The 20,995-nt window shown below is 44.3% G+C and overlaps 1 long non-coding RNA gene across 1 annotated transcript in view; it reads left to right on the top strand.

The window, feature by feature from the left end:
• The window catches only part of LOC139756204 (uncharacterized), a 149,190-nt gene that overhangs the window by 4,428 nt on the left and 123,767 nt on the right, over positions 1–20,995 (top strand). Inside the window, exon 3 of the long non-coding RNA XR_011714293.1 lies at positions 16,502–16,617. This is a non-coding gene — a long non-coding RNA (uncharacterized lncRNA). The remainder of the gene's footprint in view (positions 1–16,501; positions 16,618–20,995) is intronic.

Raw genomic sequence — 20,995 nt, 5'->3', positions numbered from 1 at the left:
CCCACCTGTGTCGTCAACAACACAAGAGGGCGACAAACATATTTGACGTACGACATGCATCGTCTCATACAGTTAGCGTAAAACCGACCCAGAGCACAGCAGGGTGCACTTGCCTGACATCTGTACTGCGGCAGACATTTAGGGTGTGCGCCAAACATTTGGGATGCGCGGCAAACATTTAGGATGCGCGCCAAACATTTAGGGTGTGCGCCAAACATTTGGGATACTCGCTGAACATTTGGGATGCTCACCAAACATATGGGATGTTCGCAAAACACTTGGGTTGTGTGCTAAACATTTTGGATGTTCGCGAAACATTTTGGATACTTACTAAACATTTAGGATGCTTACTAAACGTTTGGGATGCTTACTAAACGTTTGGGATGTTTACTAAACAGTTGGGTTCACCAGCCGGAGTCTGCAGACGGATTCCTCTCAAACTTCGTAAGCTTAACTCACTGCTTAACACAGACAGTCGCTCTTTGGTACAGGAATCTTGACAACATCTAACTGGACACTGAGCCAGGACAGTTCAGAGAGACAGGCACTTAAGACAGATGGTATAACAAGATAGACGTTCTAACAAGCTATGTTATCATCACGTATGACGATCGTAACATATGTTACTTCCTGTTAGGAATACCTCGTGAAGGGCAGATCAACAAGGGTTGCCGGGTCACCAGTTGGCTAATATGACTTTACATGACGACAGTCAGAGGGGGTTCGCCTCTCACCGACCGCCGACACCAACGTTTAATTGGAAGGTCAACAAAGGACTTGTACAGGACTTTATACTGGCTGGAATCACACATATCCCTTCCTCCTGGCTGCCCCTCCCGGACACACTCGTCTACTGATTAAACTTGTTATTGGTCAGGTTTTTTTTTTCCCCCTCCCTTAGGGCTTTGATGGTGAAATGCCTGCGAGATGAACAATAGTCCTATTATCTTGTGATTACCTACTTGGACAGTAGGGAGAGGGAATTCTTCACTTGTGGTCCCATTTCCAACCTTCTCTACCATCATACAACTTTAGAAACTTTGGTCTGCTGTCGGCATTCACAGTTTCATCTCTCGGGTTGTACCATTTATCTTGCCGTCCTGAGGCATCTCTACGTCATTTCTGACTCTCTTGTTATGGCCTCTGGTTGCTCTCCATCCGCCGAAGAATTGCTTACCATCAACATCAACAAACTGGTTAAGAAACTTGAAGGTTGTAGTCAAGTCGTCCCCTACTTCTCTTTTTCTAATGTTGGCCATGATCATGGCCTCAAACCTCTCACCGTAACTCAGCTTTCTTCATTCTGGTACCTTTTTCGATGCTCTCCTGTGGACTTCATCAGTATTTGTGCTTCAAGTGTGGTAACCAAATTTGAGAGGCGTATTTCAGTTTTGACGTAGTAGATGCTATAATTGATGTACTAGTCATTCTTCGTTATCCATTTACTTATATCTAATTTCTTGCCAGATAATACACATTATGAGACTATTTTCCACTTTGTCCTATCCTTATTACTTTTCATAAACTCGGGCTAAACATCTTCAACCATGTATCATGTTAACTTTGGAGAATTCCAAGTTCCATTGTAAGTTGATGCAGTCCTGGCCTTAGTCTCCTTCACTCACGACCATGGCATCATCCTCAGGCATGGTCAGCTGGGAGTCCAGTCCTCCGAAAGATCATGCATCAAGAAGAGTAATTGTCCCAGCACAGAACCCTTGTGCACGCCACTGGTGACCCCAGCCCATTCGAAAAGGCTCCTGACACGCGTCATTTTGTTCCCTTCTGTTACGGTGATAATTGTATTCATCGAGCGGATCTAGAGCTCAGCCCTCTTTTAGAATCTAAGAAATGTGTTGCATACCGTAGTACCGTCATGAGGGAAAGTGCGGGCCGTCGTCTCCATATATCGTACCGTAGTAAGGTCATGAGGGATATCGTACCGTAGGACCGTCATGAGGGATATCGTACCGTCGTACCGTCATGAGGGATATCGTACCGTAATACCTGGCCTCTCCAAAACCAGTCTTTCTTTTAGGTATTTTTTGGAGTGGTAATCCAGATGTCTCATCATAGTGAGCTCCTCGTAAATCCAGCCTGTGTGGCTGTGCCCAGCGACACCAGATATACAGTTCCTTCCCCGTCGGCGTAAATAATGTCCACTGTAAATCTGTCAAACCCGACAGCTGTAAAACCAAACCAAAGTTGTAATGACAACAAAAGATGATCTCACTTTATTCGGAAATATACTTGTTTGTCTCGTTCCTCTCGACAGTTATTAATATTTAATTAGATTTTGATGTGTTCACAGTTTTATCGCCGAAGTTTAATGTTTTCTTTGGTTAAGTTACGACGTGATAAAATACACTTGGTGACAGTTACTAAGTAGTCTGAGGAAGCGAGGCATTCGTTAGCCTGTTACACAGATCTCACAGTGAACTATGGGATCCGACTCTGTTCATCACGGAGGAACGTATCTTCCCCTGTTCTGTGTCGCAGTGCCAGGGTGGTCACGGGTGATTATCTCCCCCCCACAGATCTGTGTCACACTGTAAAGAGAAGATCACAGAAGGGAGGGAGGTAGTGCGCCGCTGTGCCACGGGTAGTCACTAGAGCAGCTGCTCCTCCCACAGTAACCACAACAGGAACTACAGTAGTGTTACAATCCATTGTAGTGACTCTACATAAAGTCTCCAGGGACAGGGTTATAGGAGAGAGAGAGAGAGAGAGAGAGAGAGAGAGAGAGAGAGAGAGAGAGAGAGAGAGAGAGAGAGAGAGAGAGAGAGAGAGATCTTGTTAAGATTTCAGATTATAAACTTGACTTTGCCCAAAAGAATAACTTCCTAATTGCATTTTAGCGGCTCTCCTCCCGCGCTCTCACCCTCAAGTAATAAAAAAAGAAATATTTCTGAAAATATCCGTGGCCAGATAGGGCAAAGGAAACACTGAGACACACCAGTAAGAACCTTATGTAAGTTGGCTGGACATTTCAAAAGTTTTGATGAATTCTCTAAGTCTTGTAGTAAATCAGGAGGGTAAATGTCACTTCTAAATATAGTCCACGCTCTTAGAAAATACATGAAAACAATAAGAAAAATTGGAAGAGGAAAAGATGGTGATGTATGGAGTTGTAGGAGAGGCAGGGAGGTGGAGATGACAGAGGGAGTAAAGATAAGATAGTTTACTTGAGAAAAGATAATCAAGTTTTAGGTAACACTGGGCGTCGGACATGATGATCAGTGTGCCAAGGACGCGAAGCTCTCTCTCTCTCTCTCTCTCTCTCTCTCTCTCTCTCTCTCTCTCTCTCTCTCTCTCTCTCTCTCTCTCTCTCCCTTGACCCCAGAGGGCTTGATGTGCCGCCCCTCCTCCCCCACAGAACAGACCTCCTGCACCACACTAATCTCTCCCCAGACACATACAACACCAGGGGAGCTCATTTAGGTATAATTGGCCTTCATTAACAACTAGGCCTCGTCGTCCCTCCTCCTGTGAGGGCAATTATCTACCACGCACTTCTGCTTCTTAATACTCACGACTCATTTACTACATAATTTATGACCTGCTGATGCTCACCTCGTGCAAGCGTACACGAGACTGGAGTTTAGCGTTATTCATACGCTGATGAGGTGACTTATTCATACGCTGATGAGGTGACTATTATTCATACGCTGATGAGGTGACAGTGTATTATTCATACGCTGATGGGGCGACAGTCTAAGTTATTCATTTAATGATGAGGTGATATTATGAATTATGGGTACTGTAAGGAGGTGCCAGTATGAATTATTGGTACTCTAATGAGGTGCCAAAACAAAGTAAATTATTCCTACGATAATGAGGTGACTGTAAATTATCATCAGTGTTGAGAGAGCGGTACATGTTGTAATGATGGTATAATCTCCTCTTACACATTGTGAATGTGACAGCAAATCATAGTCGACAATTGTTCATAAAATATGTAACTTTCAGACACGAGAAAAATGCGTTCTCACTTGAAGCGAGAAACTGTGTCATCAGAGCTGTCGATTATGACTTGCGTGGAAGGAAGATCAGAACAGAAAATTACATAGAGAGAGAGAGAGAGAGAGTTTCCAGAATGTTAGACCACAGGTTTGAAGCATCGTCAGATGACAGAGAATTTCTAAATGCGATTTATCTGAGCCAGAATACACAGGCTCGGCTCGAAGTTATAGCAGGAGAAATAGAATTTCTAAATGCCACATATCTATGATGTTCTCGTACCTCGTATTCCTGCAGTCCAGCCACGCTTATATAGATGACAGATTTTGATGCTATCTTAAAGATGATAAGAAACGGACACACACTCGTACGTCTGTAAGGCTTGGGTCAAAGGTCACGTCAGTATACTGCAATAATCGTATCGTCGTGGTAAAGGAGGTGACACTTCCAGCAAGTCTGGTATACCCTCCCATGGTAAACTATTCTTGAAGTCTGATAGAGAATGTACATGATGACGAAAAACCCAAATTCCGTAATTTTGATCAGGTGATCACTTTACATGGTGGTTCACCAGAGCAGGCGAGTCTTAAGTAAAAATCTAGAGCCATGTAAACTTTTAAGTGTGTATGGTTGATCAGGACTCCTTCCCTCCTTTGTTATCACAGCAAGAGAAAGACACCCACCCACCCGCCTCACACCAGGGAGGGTGCCAGACAGACACATCTCCTGGTGGTACTGATAAGACACGTTATTATTATTAGTACTATCATTATTATAATTATTATTATTAGTAGTAGTAGTACTATTTGTTATTGTATTTATTATTGTTATTATTATTATTATAATTAGTAGTAGTATTTATTGTATTCATTATTATATTATTATTATTATTTTTTTTTTTTTTTTTTTTTTTTTTATACTTTGTCGCTGTCTCCCGCGTTTGCCCCATTATTATTATTATTATTATTATTATTATTATTATTGTTATTATAGACCCAACATAGCCACGTCAGGGGAGATGATCACCCCAGACGAACTCATGTGACATATCTGAACATGAATGGATCGTCCTCGTGATTTTCTCTCTTTCTCATTGTTTTTATCCTGTGATTATCTCTTCACCTCTCCTCCAACTTCCTAACTTCTGACTCCCTCTTTTTTGTTAAGTCCGGCCGTATCTTTCCTCTTCAGTTGGACTTTATTATTCACTAACTCACACACTCTTCTCCATTCCTCCTCCTCCTCCTCCTCCTCCTCCTCCTCCTCCACTACCACAGTGTATTCCTCCCTGATTCTATCCTCGATCTCCCTCAGTCTATCCCTCTCATCTGTTTATCCCTCCCTGTCTGCGTCACCCTTATGGAATATGCCTCAATAAGAAGGAAGTCTTTACCTTTTCTGCATTCGTTCACGGTAGGCACACACCACTGGCGTTCCTTTTAATCTTGAGATGGGAACACTACCCACGCCAAGTGACGGCAATGGACCACACTGTTGACATGGCTATGGGCTTCATCTGAAAGGATGTGCGACGCGCGGCAGAGCTTTTACTAAAGTTTATTGAAAAGCTTTCAACTTTGCTCAGTGTGCATTATGTATGAGGTCAGCACAGAGAGAGAGAGAGAGAGAGAGAGAGAGAGGGGGGGAGGTGAAGCTCGAGCGATGGTTACTTGTATACACCCTGATACATTAGTGTACATTAGTATATATACATTTATATGCATACATGTATGATTATCTGTATACATATTTGATATATCTGAAGTTCTTACCTGAACCTGGGTAAGACATGAACCTAAACAGAGAGTAGTAACGAAAGAATCTATACTTTATACGTCCTGAAATTTGTTAACTTCCCAAGTCTTACAATCACCAAGGAACTAATTGTTTCTGTTTATAAGAGGAATATATTGCTCGTTAATACTACAGAATTATGAGAAGGATGAGCTTATGTGACACTAGAGGCGACAAGTAAGAGCGGTAGTTGGGCCAAGAAAGAAGAAATGAAAAGTTGCAAGTCTTTTTTGTTTTTACCAGCGGGACAAAAGAGTTCATGTGCTTTGTCCCTCTTTGTCTAGTGTAGCTTTGATCTGTGGACCATATCTTGCATGTGGCACAATACTCATGGAAAGAGCGAGGAGCTCAAGGGTGAGAAAGAGTAAGTTATAAACGCTGGTCCACACACACACACACACACACACACACACCAATCCACCCACCCACCCACCCACACCACCCACACACACACACACACAGACACACACAGACACACACACACACACACACACACACACACACACACACACACACAGGCACAGAAATACACATTGCCCTTGCTTTCATTGACAAATACTTACTCGCTCGCACCTATGAAAATACCGCATACATAGACACGTTATGTTCTGCCATCACATATTACGAAGATGTAACAGATGCAACAAGATAAGAAAATGGAAGGTAACTCGCAGTTACACAGGGGAACAGATCAGTTTGTTGATAGGTCGGTGACAGAGTACAAATAATCGTATGTTTTAAGGCAGTATGGTAGATGGAAGGTTAAGGAAGAGAAAACAATTTAAAGTGGTTTTAGGAGAGTCACACATACGTAGTACAGCTGGGGACGAGACGGTGTTCTCCCGTGTGTACGTGGGAAAACCGACATCCCGCTCTGTTCCATTGTCCCACACTGACGACACCATTACTGAGTCGCTCATATATATCAGAGCAGCAGTAGTGGCCACATTAAGCAGGCTTCAGTGTCCATGAATGGAACTAATTGTCCATCTGGCGAGGGTGGGAGATGTAGGCGGATATGTCTTGTGGAACATGATGGTACAAAGCGTCTGTACGAGTCATACGTAGTGTTCCAGCGTAGGGGTTAAGTGGGTGGCATGGCTTACTGTTGACTGTACTCCAACGCTGGTAAGACAGTGCCTCCTCTCTCCTTCCCTCCCCATTCCTGCCTCAAACATGCCACCAGTTATCCCCATTACATTCATTCCCTCGAAACCTTTCTTCTTTTCCTTCCCCAAACTCATCTTACCCTAAGACTTATTTCTCATTTTGACCACCTCTTGCTTTCCTCATTCCTTGTTCTTTCCATTACTGGTCACGGAAATCGCATATATATATATATATATATTTATATATTAGAAGGTTAAATGAAGATCACTGTCTCGGTAAACATCCTAGTTATCAAAACTAAACTTAACATCTTAATGTTCAAGCCATGTTCTTTGTTCAGTTCAGTACACCTGAGATCGTATGGATCTGTAGCCGGTTCTCGCTGTGAACATACCGATCCTCCTCTGACCATCAGTGAGTATAACAAAGATGAAGGTAACAATTTCGAATAAGTTTAGGTACGTGATCTAACTTATGCAGATGACGGTAATATGGCTAATGAAACCGATTACCGGACTGATTATAGGGTTAATTCTTGTTCTGTTCCTGTTTCTGGTAGTTTGACAGTCTCTCAGCATGGTAATCTGTCAGTCTCGCGATCTGCCTGTCTCTCTCAGTCTGTTAATATTTCAGTCTCGCGGTGTAATGGCCCGTCAGCCTGTCAGTTTGTCAGTATCTCTCAAGGTATCAGTCTCTCAGCCTGTCGTGTGTCAGTCCATCATCATCAGTCTCGGTGCGTGTGTGTCTCACTCTAGTCATGCACGTTTGTGTGTCGTGATGGGTTATGTCAGCGCGTCATTCACCACAGTGGTCAACTCTTCATCTATCTTCATATTTCCTTTCATCTCTTCATTCATCACTCTCTCACTCGCCGTCTCTTCTGCGTCATCGTGTGTGTCGCCCCATCTACGTCCGTCACTCTGTATGTCTCTACCATTTCCCCTGTGCTTTCTGCTCACATGTGGCTCTCCACAGTAATTCTACTACCTTACGTCTGTTTACCTGTCTGTACGTATCTGTCTCCTGTCACTGCCTGTTTATATACGTCTCTCTCTCCCTCTCTCTCTCTCTCTCTCTCTCTCTCTCTCTCTCTCTCTCTCTCTCTCTCTCTCTCTCTCTCTCTCTCTCTGTTCTATACCCACTTTAGATTCATGACTCAGACAGTAGCGTCGCTATACTTTTGGAATTACATACGGGCGTGGCGGAGGGATCCCCCCCCCCCCGGGCCACCCTGTTTCACTGACAGTAAACAGAAAATAATGGGTACGTGTAACCCGCGGGATGGAACAGATCGTTAACATAAATCTTGGCCGATAAAGCTTTACGATATTCTCATTAGTGGGAATTTATGCTGATTTTATCAAACGATCCGTCCGGAATGTGGTTATTGTGTGCTGAAATAGATTTATTACTGACGAGGTGAAAAAACTTTCCGGGTGTTTGAGAGTGACGAAGTGTTTCCATTTGTGGATGAGAGTCGGAAAAATTGCAGAGCCATACAGCGGTATAGGAATTATATATTGAGACATATTAATCGTATTCGCTGTGAAGTATATGATAAATGGATCACTCTATAGGATTTTATTTTTCTTCCCATTATGCCGTACGAGTCGGCAGGGAAGAAACGTTAAAAGGGAAAACATACAGTCCAGGGATATATATATATATATATATATATATATATATATATATATATATATATATATATATATATATATATATATATGTATTTATAGACAATATCGGTAGAGTCACTTCACCGTTGATGGAATACAATATCGCAGGAATAACAGATTTCCGACCCGTGCCAAGCGGCGTTGCCAGATACATATTATCCTGGTCTATTGGACTTCTGGATTGGACAATACAATATAACCCCCTCAGGTATGCCCGGCCTCCTGGGCCCTGGGGTTTCCTCACCTCCTGTGATCTGTGTGTGTGTGTGTGTATGTGTGTGTGTGTGTGTGATTGCTAATAACAGTTTGTTATTACTATTCATATATATATATATATATATATATATATATATTTCTTTCTTTTCTTTTAAACTATTCGCCATTTCCCGCGTTAGCGAGGTAGCATTAAGAACAGAGGACTGGGCCTTTGAGGGAATACCCTCACCTGGCCCAATTCTCTGTTCCTTCTTTTGGAAAATTAAAAAAAAAAAACGAGAGGGGAGGATTTCCAGCCCCCCGCTCCCTCCCCTTTTAGTCGCCTTCTACGACACGCAGGGAATACGTGGGAAGTATTCTTAATCCCCTATCCCCAGGGATAATATATATATATATATATATATATATATATATATATATATATATATATATATATATATATATGTGTATGTATACACACACACACACACACACACACACACACACACACACACCTCATGTCAGGCACCCTAGTATTGATGAGCCGAGGGAGGAAGATGAACAGCTGGGACTGGCTTTGGGGCCTAATGCCATAAATTCATCAAAGGTTTGCCTTGTAATACACTCATTTCTGGACAGCAGTGAAGTGAGAATGGAATGAAATCATTTGTTACCATGAATACAGTGAGAGGGTCTCCTTCCTGTGTCTTATATGCGGGACCTCATTAAAGCACTTCCAGCAGGACTCCACAGTTATGAGGAAAGATGAGGCCATTACCTCACTCTGAGTGGGCCACTGATCCTTGACTCTCATGAACCCAGTTACTGAGGTCTTGGATACACACAAACTCATGATCCTGCTGAACTCACTATTTCAGGGCCAGACCTCACTAACCCATGCCTCAGATGAAGCCACTAGCTTAAGCCCCGGAACCCATTAACCCATGAGTTAGGTGATGACACCAGCTCACCTGCCAACACCTGAGGTCAGAGGGGTCACAGCTGCTTGTTCCGGGGACTTTAAATGTCTTCCTGCGGAGAAAGTTAAGACATAATTGTCAAGGAAAATGACTTTCCTCCGGCACTTAAGCATTTTCAAGAAGTTGAGAGGACAAGGCGATAAAAATGATGCAAACTGCATCGACGCTGCCGTAAAACTGTCTCTTCCTATTGTCTTGTGTCGCCTGCGAAGCGTGGCAGGTACTTTGTGATCGCCTTTTTTTTTTTGTATTGCGAAAAAAGGAAAGAAAAGAGCTGTTGTCGAGTGAGTTACCCCTGCGGCGGAAAGTGTGGAGTCACTCACGTTACAACACTGGCTGTTGCTCCTGTCAAGGCCAGAGAGAGAGAGAGAGAGAGAGAGAGAGAGAGAGAGAGAGAGAGAGAGAGAGAGAGAGAGCGCCTGGTCCTCTAATCTGCATTCCAAATTAAATTCAGCAAGAAATTATGATCCAGCTCCCCTCTGTTCTGTATGGGTCTGGAGCCTCTCCTGGCTCCCTCTGTCTTCTTGTAAACCAGCCATACGGGACAGTTTTATTCATAGGAGAAGAAAAAAGCGAATCTCTTCAGAAGAAAGAGCAACAGACAACAGAAGCGCATCATGATTCACTCCCTACTGCTACAACAGAGGAAAAACCCAGCGTCGAGACACCGTGAAGAAAAACCTTGATGTTAATGGCATGGAAAATTGAAGTACGAGTACAAAAAGAAAGTTTTGCTTATAAGGACAGTTTAGGATTCTATAAGTGAGGTGTAGAACTTCCCCCCCTCCCTCCACGTAAGTAGGCTGGGTAGTATGCAAATTGATGCTATGCTCAAGTTTTTACAGATAAAACAAAGCTACGCTGTGTATAGGTGGTAGTATCGTAGATATATGTTTGAGGCGTCGTTGTTAAGGTAGGGAAGATCACAACAGTCACAACGTGAACCCCCGTCATACTGCTCCCTTACCGTAGTGTTTACGATTGGTTGGTCTGGTGTACAACCAGAGGCTCCGGTCTGGATGATTCTTCGCCTTGGGAAGCAGGCTCAAAGTGTACACACACACACACACACACACACACACACACACACACACACACACACCCAAGTAGACGCTGTTTAAGAGCGTAATATACGTTTAACAACAGGTGAGCTCCAACAGTAGCAAGGTTTGTACAAGGCAAGAAATGTTCACCATGATAGCCGTACCGGAAGCCATGAACATGTATCATGTATCCAGCTGGCTGCCTGGGTTGCCAGCCCTGCCCTGCATCGGTACATATCGCTGGAGACTTATCATGTCGCAGATCCAGAAAGCCCGTCCCCCCACGGCTCCTCCCCCCCTCCCTCTCCCACACCCCCACGGTTCATTCCCCAACATCTGGTCCTCCGGGACCCCCACCCTCCATAGCTGGTGTAACTCACGCCATTCACATGTGTGTTTGCGCCAGGGAATAGCATCAGACACATCTTGTAACAGCGGTGAGTGGACCTATCGTCCCTGCATTCGGCCGAGCTGAACACCTGTTGACTTTCCATCAACGTCTCAGAGAATCTCGTCTGAACTTAAGTCTTCTAATAACATTATCACCGTTGTCATGATAACTACCAGTGTGTGTGTGTGTGTGTGTGTGTGTGTGGGGGGGGGGGGGGGGGAGCGCCCAGCCTCACTGTTGGCTGGAGCTGCATATCTCACTCACTCTCCCTCCCCCAAGACGTAGCAAGAAATAATGTCAGGATAAATGGAATAACTTCTTAAAGGAGAACAAGTATTGATGAGGAAGATAATCGACAGTATGGAAGAGAAACGCGAAGGTGACTCCATCACTCACTGCGAATGTTGAAGTTACAGAAAGCGATGCCATCACAGCAACTGAGGAACTCAGAGAGAACTCAGCCACAGAGCCAGGTAGAATACTAGCTCTATCATTGACCCGACTGATATAACAATAGCAGTGACGCAGGCGATGAGACGGACCATACAAGGGAGCAGCACAGCAGAAGTACCTAATAGAATGACGTATCACCAGTATGCAAACGACCTAAGCTTCTGCCAAGATGATGTAGACCTGTGGGTCTAACTCTACTTGTAATAAAAGCTTTTGAAAGATTGATCACGAGACATAATACGTGGTTGATATTCTCAGTAAAAGCGAAGTATAACTTGGCCTCGGATCAGGCAAAAATACATACATAGAACCTCTAAAAAATATTAACTTCTGAACCCGCTATATTGGCTGTACTAAGAACCATGTAATCTTTTGATTTGTAAGCCTTACAAAAGAAAACATCTATTCTGTAAGCAAACATCTACTCTGTAAGCTTGTTTATGGTGTATTACAGCTGACCAGATAATCTGCTTGGCAGCCTATCAGAAACAGCTACTTGACATCTTATTTGATAAAGCTAATTGACAGCTAATTAGAACACAAGCTGCTCGATATCTGATCATATATCGCTGCTATTGTCTGGCACCACCACCAGCAACACACAAAGGACTCTGTAGCACTGCTGATGTTTGCGTTGCAATTTTTTGCTCCTTAAAACATCGTTAACATCATATCTCAGAAGTTTTCTCGTTGGAAACATGTTTGAGTTTAGTGTTTGTCTTTCATGTGAACTGCAGTGCTGGGCAGTCTTGCAGCAAGGTAGTGCCTAAGAAGTGGAGGTTCAGGCTTCATCATGGTCATGGAGTATTTCTGTCCTTCTGTGCGTTATTGTTTGAGTCGTATTGTCACGGTAGTTCACCTCTCTGGTTTTATCGTCTGTGTTTCATCAGTATCATGGGACGTTCTTCGTTCTTCAGCATTTCCTCAATCGTTCTCCCGGAGTGTTCTTCTCCTACCTTAGCGACAGAGTCGTGGTGCATGATCCTGGAGGAGGATTTTTTTTTTCTCTCTCTCTCAATCATCCTTTGATGCAAGTCAGTTATCCTTTGCTTCTAAAAATATGTAGATTCTTATTCCCTGTTCTGAAGTTTCCGTTCATTAATCATCAGAAACAAATGTTTGTGTTCCTTCCCGTCCATCTTTCCTTTCCCTCTTGATATCATTGTTTCCTCCTCTCTTTCTCTCTCTCTCCCATATTTTTCTTTTGCATCATTCGCTCCTGCATCCCATTTCTGTTTCTCTTCTTTGCTTTTATGTTGATGGATCCTAATTTCTCATGCTTTCAGACACGCATTTCATTACCACTTTTGATATCTGACACGTACCACAGGTTCTTTGGTCTTGTGCATGATCTGGTAAATTGTCCTTCTTTTGCTACGTCAGCAGGTGGTATCCTTCGCATGTAGTACGGTGCACCAGGTGGACGAATGATGGGGTACAGGAGGACGTCCTGTACTACTCCCTCAGCAGTTGTTGTGACGACTGATGTTGTCCGCCCTCACAAGAGGGTACACCAGTTAGAATGCTGGGGGGCAGTCGTCTCCACCTCCCTTCACCGTTGTTATGACAACGACTTGGTTTCCGCCCAAGGGGGCGCGTCAAAAGGGGGGGGGGTGAGGGTACTGGCAGGGAGATATAAGTCATAAGCCTTGTAGCTCATCTGCTCGCATAAGCTTCACATATTTTTTCGAAGAATTTGCAAGTTGGAAACAGATAACATTTGTAAGTCTGTGGTAAATCCTCAGTCTAGGATGAACTCATGGCATTAATAAGTCTAATGTAAACCTCTGTTTATAAAGTTCCGAAGATGAGGATGATAAGCGAAGAGCACGTATGTCACTCTGTAATACACTCAGATAGATACTGAATATCTTAGGGGGATAACGACAAAATAGTTCGTATAGGGACTTGATGTTCTTGCCACTGTATCTGGTCATCTGAGCAGGTGGCAGGGCCGTCACCTGCTGGTGTCAGGGTCATCACCTGCTAGTGTCAGGGCCGTCACCTGCTAGTGTCAGGGCCGTCACCTGCTGGTGTCAGGGCGTCACCCGCTAGTGGTAGGGTTCTCACCTGCTGGTGACTGGGCACATCGTACCGTCTGTTGCCTCCCGGTGTCGTCGCCAGCAGTACGAGTCACTGGACATGAGGATGACTCGTGCTCTAATTATGAGTCCAATCAGTAGCAATTAGTGTCTGCTGGCCGGCATTTGCGACTATTGATAGGATCAATTAAACGAGTGGAGCATAATAATTGGCCTGATGAATGACTGCATTGCGTCACTGGGGGGCTTATGAGATTATTCTCAGCTAGGAAGAGAGCGAGACTATTGGATTATTTGGCTACAGGTCCAGGGAATAAGTAGGAAGCCAAACTTGCCTTAACAGCAGGAGGAAGGGCGTTGAGAGGATATGGAATATAATATAGGAGTCGAAGGAAGGGGGAATAAGGGCCTAGAGGTACAGGAGTAGTTGGAGTACGTGCACACTGAGGGACCATGATGGGTATGTGGTATGGAAGTCTAGGAGATGCAGCGTCAGGGGTCCATATATTATAAGGTAATGGGATGTAGTCAGAGGTAAGGGTTACTGCAGTACAAGTGGGGCAAATACCAGGCAGTGGCATAACCCAAGGTGTCCAAGGTGACCCACTAGGAAGTTAGGGATAGGCCAGAGAAGCTGGCACAAGAAAATCATCTAGAAGGACCAGAGGCTTAGAGAAGGCCAGTGATGAATATTACATGACCACTGGTGTGGTACATCAAAGAAGGACAAAGATCTTTTGGTAAGTTATGAAGCTTAGGGCGTCCACTGCAAAGGCGATAGAATATGAAACCAAGTAAGGTAAGAGGGTAGGGCACTGGACCAAGGGAGCCCTCAGGATGGATTGTAAACACTTGGCGTTATTCAGCTGAACTGTTGCAAGATTAAGAGCACCTTGGATGTGCTGCCGGGAGGAAGACCACGGTGTCAGTTATGAGGCTGGAGAGCAGTCTGCCGGACCCAGAGGGTTAGTGAGTTAAGAAGTCAGTGGATGGGCTGGAAGGGTATCGGGAGGAGGCCAGACAGAGCCAATTAATGGGATTAAGGGCTCAAGGAGCCAGGAGCCATAGGGGAAGGGATTGGAGGCTACCAGGGTAGAAATGTGCTTCCCCAGGGCAGGGGAACCGGGAGCGAGCGGCCAGCAGTGAAGGGTGTCAATATTCACAGAAAAAAATTGTTTTAATGGTCTCGAGTGACATGGGAAGTGTAAGGAACCTTTGGGAAGGTTTACTCTCGATACTGATGGTGCAAGTCAATGACTAGATGAATATTGAGTGTAGTCAAGGAAAGATCAAGGAAATTGTGTGAGGAAATGTTTTAAGACAAGACAAAAGTGAAGGCATAGTAACTCAGTCTCTTCCCTTTTCTTCTACTTTTCAAGGTCGCTCAGGCTAGTGTCCACTTTGTTATTAGCTTTGTTTTGTACCCTTTCTAGAATGACCTTAGTCTGGTCCTGGGCGTCGAAGTCTATGTCTTGTTGGCCTCGTTTCCTCTCCTACAGGTCCTAGTCTTATGATTAGGCTCAAAGTCACTGGCATGTTAGCTGTGTGTCTTCTCCCAGCCGTCTGTATCTAGTAGTGCGGTGAGGCACTGCTTGCTGGTTTTGCTCACTTTGCACATGATGGCAGCTGTGGGTGCTGCCGCCTCATCATTTCCTTCTGTTCTTTCGAACAAATGGTCTCCATGTTCCCCATCTTCCCCCGCAATATCCCTTTGTCTGTATCATACCCCATTTCCGCCACCGATCTCCCCCATCATCGAACCCCATTACTCAACTTCCAGTCCGTCCTCATATCTCTCCTCACACAACTATCCCTCGCGAGGCACCGCGTGTTCACACCCGTGGCCCTCCTTCCTTCCCTCCCTCCCTCCTCCTCCTCGTCCGTGCATGATCACGTCCTTCTTACTTCTGCCCTCCTATACGTTACAATTCTAGCGACTTCGCCGACGAGGGATAGACTACGATAACGTTGATAGATCTCAGAACCTTTTGAGTTACACTCGGAGCCGAGTGAGTCGTCCTTGAGGAGCACTTCAAAGGATTAGTTTATGAACACGCAAAAAGCTACCAGCGTAACCACACTAATGAGATTACGTTCGTTAATGGTTATACTGGAAGTGCAGGCGGCAGACTCTCTGTTATGGCTTCTCTGGGGAAACACAACCTTGTTAGTGTGTTGTATTGCACGTTTGGCAGATGCGCTGGTGGCTCCTGTGTGGGACTTCTCGCTGTCATAAAGCTAGTTTGTGTGTGTGTGTGTGTATACGTGTGTCTTTGTGGAGGGGGTTATTGGGCTGGGTTTGTGTAGATGGGACGTTGGGTTTGAGTTTGTGTGGATGGGGTTATGGGCTTTGGATTGTGTGGATAGGGCTTATTGGGTTGGATTTGTGTGAAAGAGGGTGTATGGGTTATGTTTGTGTGGAAGGGACTGTGATACTGGATACAATGTGCTGTTGTCTTTAGCCAACGAGAATTGTATGAATATGATTTTTTTTCCCCCATAGGTCAGACAAGCTGAAGGCTCTCCTTCCGGATCATTGATCGTATTTTTCCTTCGGGAATTAAGGCAATGACCCGAGTCCTGAATGTTCCAGGATAATTTGCCTCTCGTGTAAGAAGTTGCAGTCAGATTAATCCTTTGTGTCATGTGTGTTTTGTCTTGTTATTTCAATGCACTACGTTCGGTTACCATGGAAACCCACAGGCTTGATGACTTTATTACGTTGTCCATGATCATCCCATGATGTCGCGTGTTGACCCCCTCTGTTATTACGATGTTCATTTGAGCAGCCAGTCTGCTGCTTCTTCAGGATATATTTTTTTGTTGTTCTTCGCTTACGTTTTGTTTCTTATTTCAGGTGAGCTGAACGACTGACCCTCTGTCAGGTGTGGTTGCTCAGTGGGTCGTCTGGCAGGTGTGGTCAGTTGTGGTGCACAGTGTGGCAGGAGACGTGTTGTGTTGGCAGAAGGAAAGGTATTACCTCTAGGTGATGTTCTAAGTTGTAACAGATGGTAGTCCCCACATGTTATGGTCCTTATGACCTCCAGGTCTTCCTCATAACCTCATATGCCACCCATGACCCTCTTACTTATAACCTCATACCCATCCCTGACCCTCTTCCTCAAGAAGGAGCAACTTAGAGTATTTCCAGACACCAAGAGGTTGCAACTCACAGTATTGCCACACACACACGAGAGGGTAATACAGTATAGTCATATTTTGTCCCAGTACCCACTGGAAACGACACTGACGTTGTCTTATAGCAAATATTGTTCTACCGTGTTATGATCTGTCTGCTCTATACAGGTGCCCTCTGTAGGCCACAAGTGTAGAATATGGGACCAGATAATTTTACAAGAAAAAAAAAGTTGGTCAAATGTATATATACAACGTATTTCAATTATTATCGCCACATGTAAAGTAGGAAACAATTAAAACAATAACATTTTTATGCATGATATGCAAGTTAAATGCAGCGTGAGTGTCTGTGTATGCGTAATGTAGTTCGATCACTGCCAGCAGTGATAACAGTGAACAGTTAACAGTGATGAGGACTCCACTGTAGGAACTTCCCCGAATGCCTGCACTGAAGGCTAGACTCAGAGTCCGGCCCAAGGGAGAGGAACCTGGAACGTAAGAGACGAGACATGTCCATCGGAACCTTCATTAACTCTTGCTGTTGCTTTTCCGCAGTGAGACGACCCAACGCTGCGCCTCTCCCTTCTCCCTCTCTGTTTCAAAATCTGGTGATGGCTTTGCTTACAAAGGCTGTCTCTCGCTGCCTTAGGATGCAGCTGCTTGATCTATTATCACTTAGCTCAACCAAAGGGGACGAAGCCATGGCTGTTCCGAGAGCCCGTTGACATGCCGTCCCTAGGAATATTTAAATATAGCCAAAGAGCACCAGTGAATATGTACTGACAATCTAGTGTAAGAACCTGTAGTAACGTTTGTTTAACAATACCGTCCTAGCTACGTTTCTCCCTTGTATATCAACTAACTGTTTTATAGGTCATTCTTATATCTCCCCTGATGTGATCATTACACGAAGGGGCACTTGGGAAATTATCGTTTCATTTCCCTGTGGAGTACCAGCATATACTAGATCGCTAGCACCACTGTGACCTCTTGCAATATATATATATATATATATATATATATATATATATATATATATATATATATATATATATATATATATATATATTTACTCCCTGTATGTACTCATACAATGTAGTGGCTCTGGTGTCTACATTTTACATGGGATTCATGTTAACAGGACTGGATTCCGTCAGGTTGTCCTCTGTACAACTCGGGTGAAGTTATAGGAAGCGAACAACCAAATGTAGAGTCAATGGTTCAGTGAAAGTCGCCAGAGACGGAAGTGATTTATCCCAAGATTTTCTTGAAAATGACAGACTGAAGAGTTTTTGCCTTTTTTTTTTTACCCGGTTTACATCGTGGAAGTATGCGCCATACTGTCGCAAGACGGAAGGGATGCATGCTTCTCTCAATACCCATGTACATACGATCGTATTTACGTTCGTGTATGATACACGAACGTAGGCAAGAATCTCAAGAAGTTCATTTGTAACGTGGAGGAAGGAGAGGCACTGGATGTGGCCGCTCACCATACCTGACCAGCCTTCTGGACCAGTGTTATGGGTGCTTAGTCCAGGGCAGACGACGGTAGTGTGTGGGGGTTATGAGTGCTTGGTGAGTGCCTGGGGAATGCCGGGAAAACATAAATATAGAGTTATAAATGACCCCATGGCAGGGGTAATGGTGAGTGGGTAGAGTGTCAATACGAGGGTGACGGGGGCCGTTTACATATAACTTATGGCCGGTAAAGGAGGGTTTACCGAAGTTTCTTTAGCAGGGTCAAGGCTGCCAGGGTACACCACAGACCTTAACTCGGCCACTGACAGTAGTATGGGTTGCCCATCACGGTACACTACAGATCTTAACCTCGTCTCTATTCTCGGAGGGAAAACAGCTATAGTATTGGTGTGGGTTGATATATTTCAGTGTATGTCACAGCAAACAGCAGCTGCGCCAGGAGTTGGCCAGTATTTGTCAAGACGTATTATCAGTAATATAGAAGAAAGCGCCGCTCTATAACTCACTCGCATGCATGAATTATGGGGTCGTCCTGCATCAGACGTAATGTATTTATGGGTGTGTATATGTGTGAATGTTTGTGTGTTGCTGTGTGTGTGAAGAAGGTGGTGAGAGTAAGTGAGCTTGGGAAGGAGACCTGTGTGAAGAAGTATCAGGAGAGACTGTGTACAGAATGGAAAAAGGTGAGAACAATGGAAGTAAGGGGAGTGGGGGAGGAATGGGATGTATTTAGGGAATCAGTGATGGATTGCGCAAAAGATGCTTGTGGCATGAGAAGAGTGGGAGGTGGGCTGTTTAGAAAGGGTAGTGAGTGGTGGGATGAAGAAGTAAGAGTATTAGTGAAAGAGAAGAGAGAGGCATTTGGACGATTTTTGCAGGGAAAAAATGCAATTGAGTGGGAGAAGTATAAAAGAAAGAGACAGGAGGTCAAGAGAAAGGTGCAAGAGGTGAAAAAAAGGGCAAATGAGAGTTGGGGTGAGAGACTATCAGTAAATTTTAGGGAGAATAAAAAGATGTTCTGGAAGGAGGTAAATAGGGTGCGTAAGACAAGGGAGCAAATGGGAACTTCAGTGAAGGGCGTAAATGGGGAGGTGATAACAAGTAGTGGTGATGTGAGAAGGAGATGGAATGAGTATTTTGAAGGTTTGTTGAATGTGTCTGATGACAGAGTGGCAGATATAGGGTGTTTGGGTCGAGGTGGTGTGCAAAGTGAGAGGGTTAGGGAAAATGATTTGGTAAACAGAGAAGAGGTAGTAAAAGCTTTGCGGAAGATGAAAGCCGGCAAGGCAGCAGGTTTGGATGGTATTGCAGTGGAATTTATTAAAAAAGGGGGTGACTGTATTGTTGACTGGTTGGTAAGGTTATTTAATGTATGTATGACTCATGGTGAGGTGCCTGAGGATTGGCGGAATGCTTGCATAGTGCCATTGTACAAAGGCAAAGGGGATAAGAGTGAGTGCTCAAATTACAGAGGTATAAGTTTGTTGAGTATTCCTGGTAAATTATATGGGAGGGTATTGATTGAGAGGGTGAAGGCATGTACAGAGCATCAGATTGGGGAAGAGCAGTGTGGTTTCAGAAGTGGTAGAGGATGTGTGGATCAGGTGTTTGCTTTGAAGAATGTATGTGAGAAATACTTAGAAAAGCAAATGGATTTGTATGTAGCATTTATGGATCTGGAGAAGGCATATGATAGAGTTGATAGAGATGCTCTGTGGAAGGTATTAAGAATATATGGTGTGGGAGGAAAGTTGTTAGAAGCAGTGAAAAGTTTTTATCGAGGATGTAAGGCATGTGTACGTGTAGGAAGAGAGGAAAGTGATTGGTTCTCAGTGAATGTAGGTTTGCGGCAGGGGTGTGTGATGTCTCCATGGTTGTTTAATTTGTTTATGGATGGGGTTGTTAGGGAGGTAAATGCAAGAGTTTTGGAAAGAGGGGCAAGTATGAAGTCTGTTGGGGATGAGAGAGCTTGGGAAGTGAGTCAGTTGTTGTTCGCTGATGATACAGCGCTGGTGGCGGATTCATGTGAGAAACTGCAGAAGCTGGTGACGGAGTTTGGTAAAGTGTGTGGAAGAAGAAAGTTAAGAGTAAATGTCAATAAGAGCAAGGTTATTAGGTACAGTAGGGTTGAGGGTCAAGTCAATTGGGAGGTGAGTTTGAATGGTGAGAGGCTGGAGGAAGTGAAGTGTTTTAGATATCTGGGAGTGGATCTGTCAGCGGATGGAACCATGGAAGCGGAAGTGGATCATAGGGTGGGGGAGGGGGCGAAAATTTTGGGAGCCTTGAAAAATGTGTGGAAGTCGAGAACATTATCCCGGAAAGCAAAAATGGGTATGTTTGAAGGAATAGTAGTTCCAACAATGTTGTATGGTTGCGAGGCGTGGGCTATGGATAGAGTTGTGCGTAGGAGGATGGATGTGCTGGAAATGAGATGTTTGAGGACAATGTGTGGTGTGAGGTGGTTTGATCGAGTAAGTAACGTAAGGGTAAGAGAGATGTGTGGAAATAAAAAGAGCGTGGTTGAGAGAGCAGAAGAGGGTGTTTTGAAATGGTTTGGGCACATGGAGAGAATGAGTGAGGAAAGATTGACCAAGAGGATATATGTGTCGGAGGTGGAGGGAACGAGGAGAAGAGGGAGACCAAATTGGAGGTGGAAAGATGGAGTGAAAAGGATTTTGTGTGATCGGGGCCTGAACATGCAGGAGGGTGAAAGGAGGGCAAGGAATAGAGT

This window comes from Panulirus ornatus, chromosome 21 (genome assembly GCF_036320965.1).
Source record: "Panulirus ornatus isolate Po-2019 chromosome 21, ASM3632096v1, whole genome shotgun sequence".
Classification (NCBI taxonomy): domain Eukaryota; kingdom Metazoa; phylum Arthropoda; class Malacostraca; order Decapoda; family Palinuridae; genus Panulirus; species Panulirus ornatus.
Note: the sequence above shows the minus strand (reverse complement) of the source record. Positions and strands in the feature narration are given on the sequence as shown.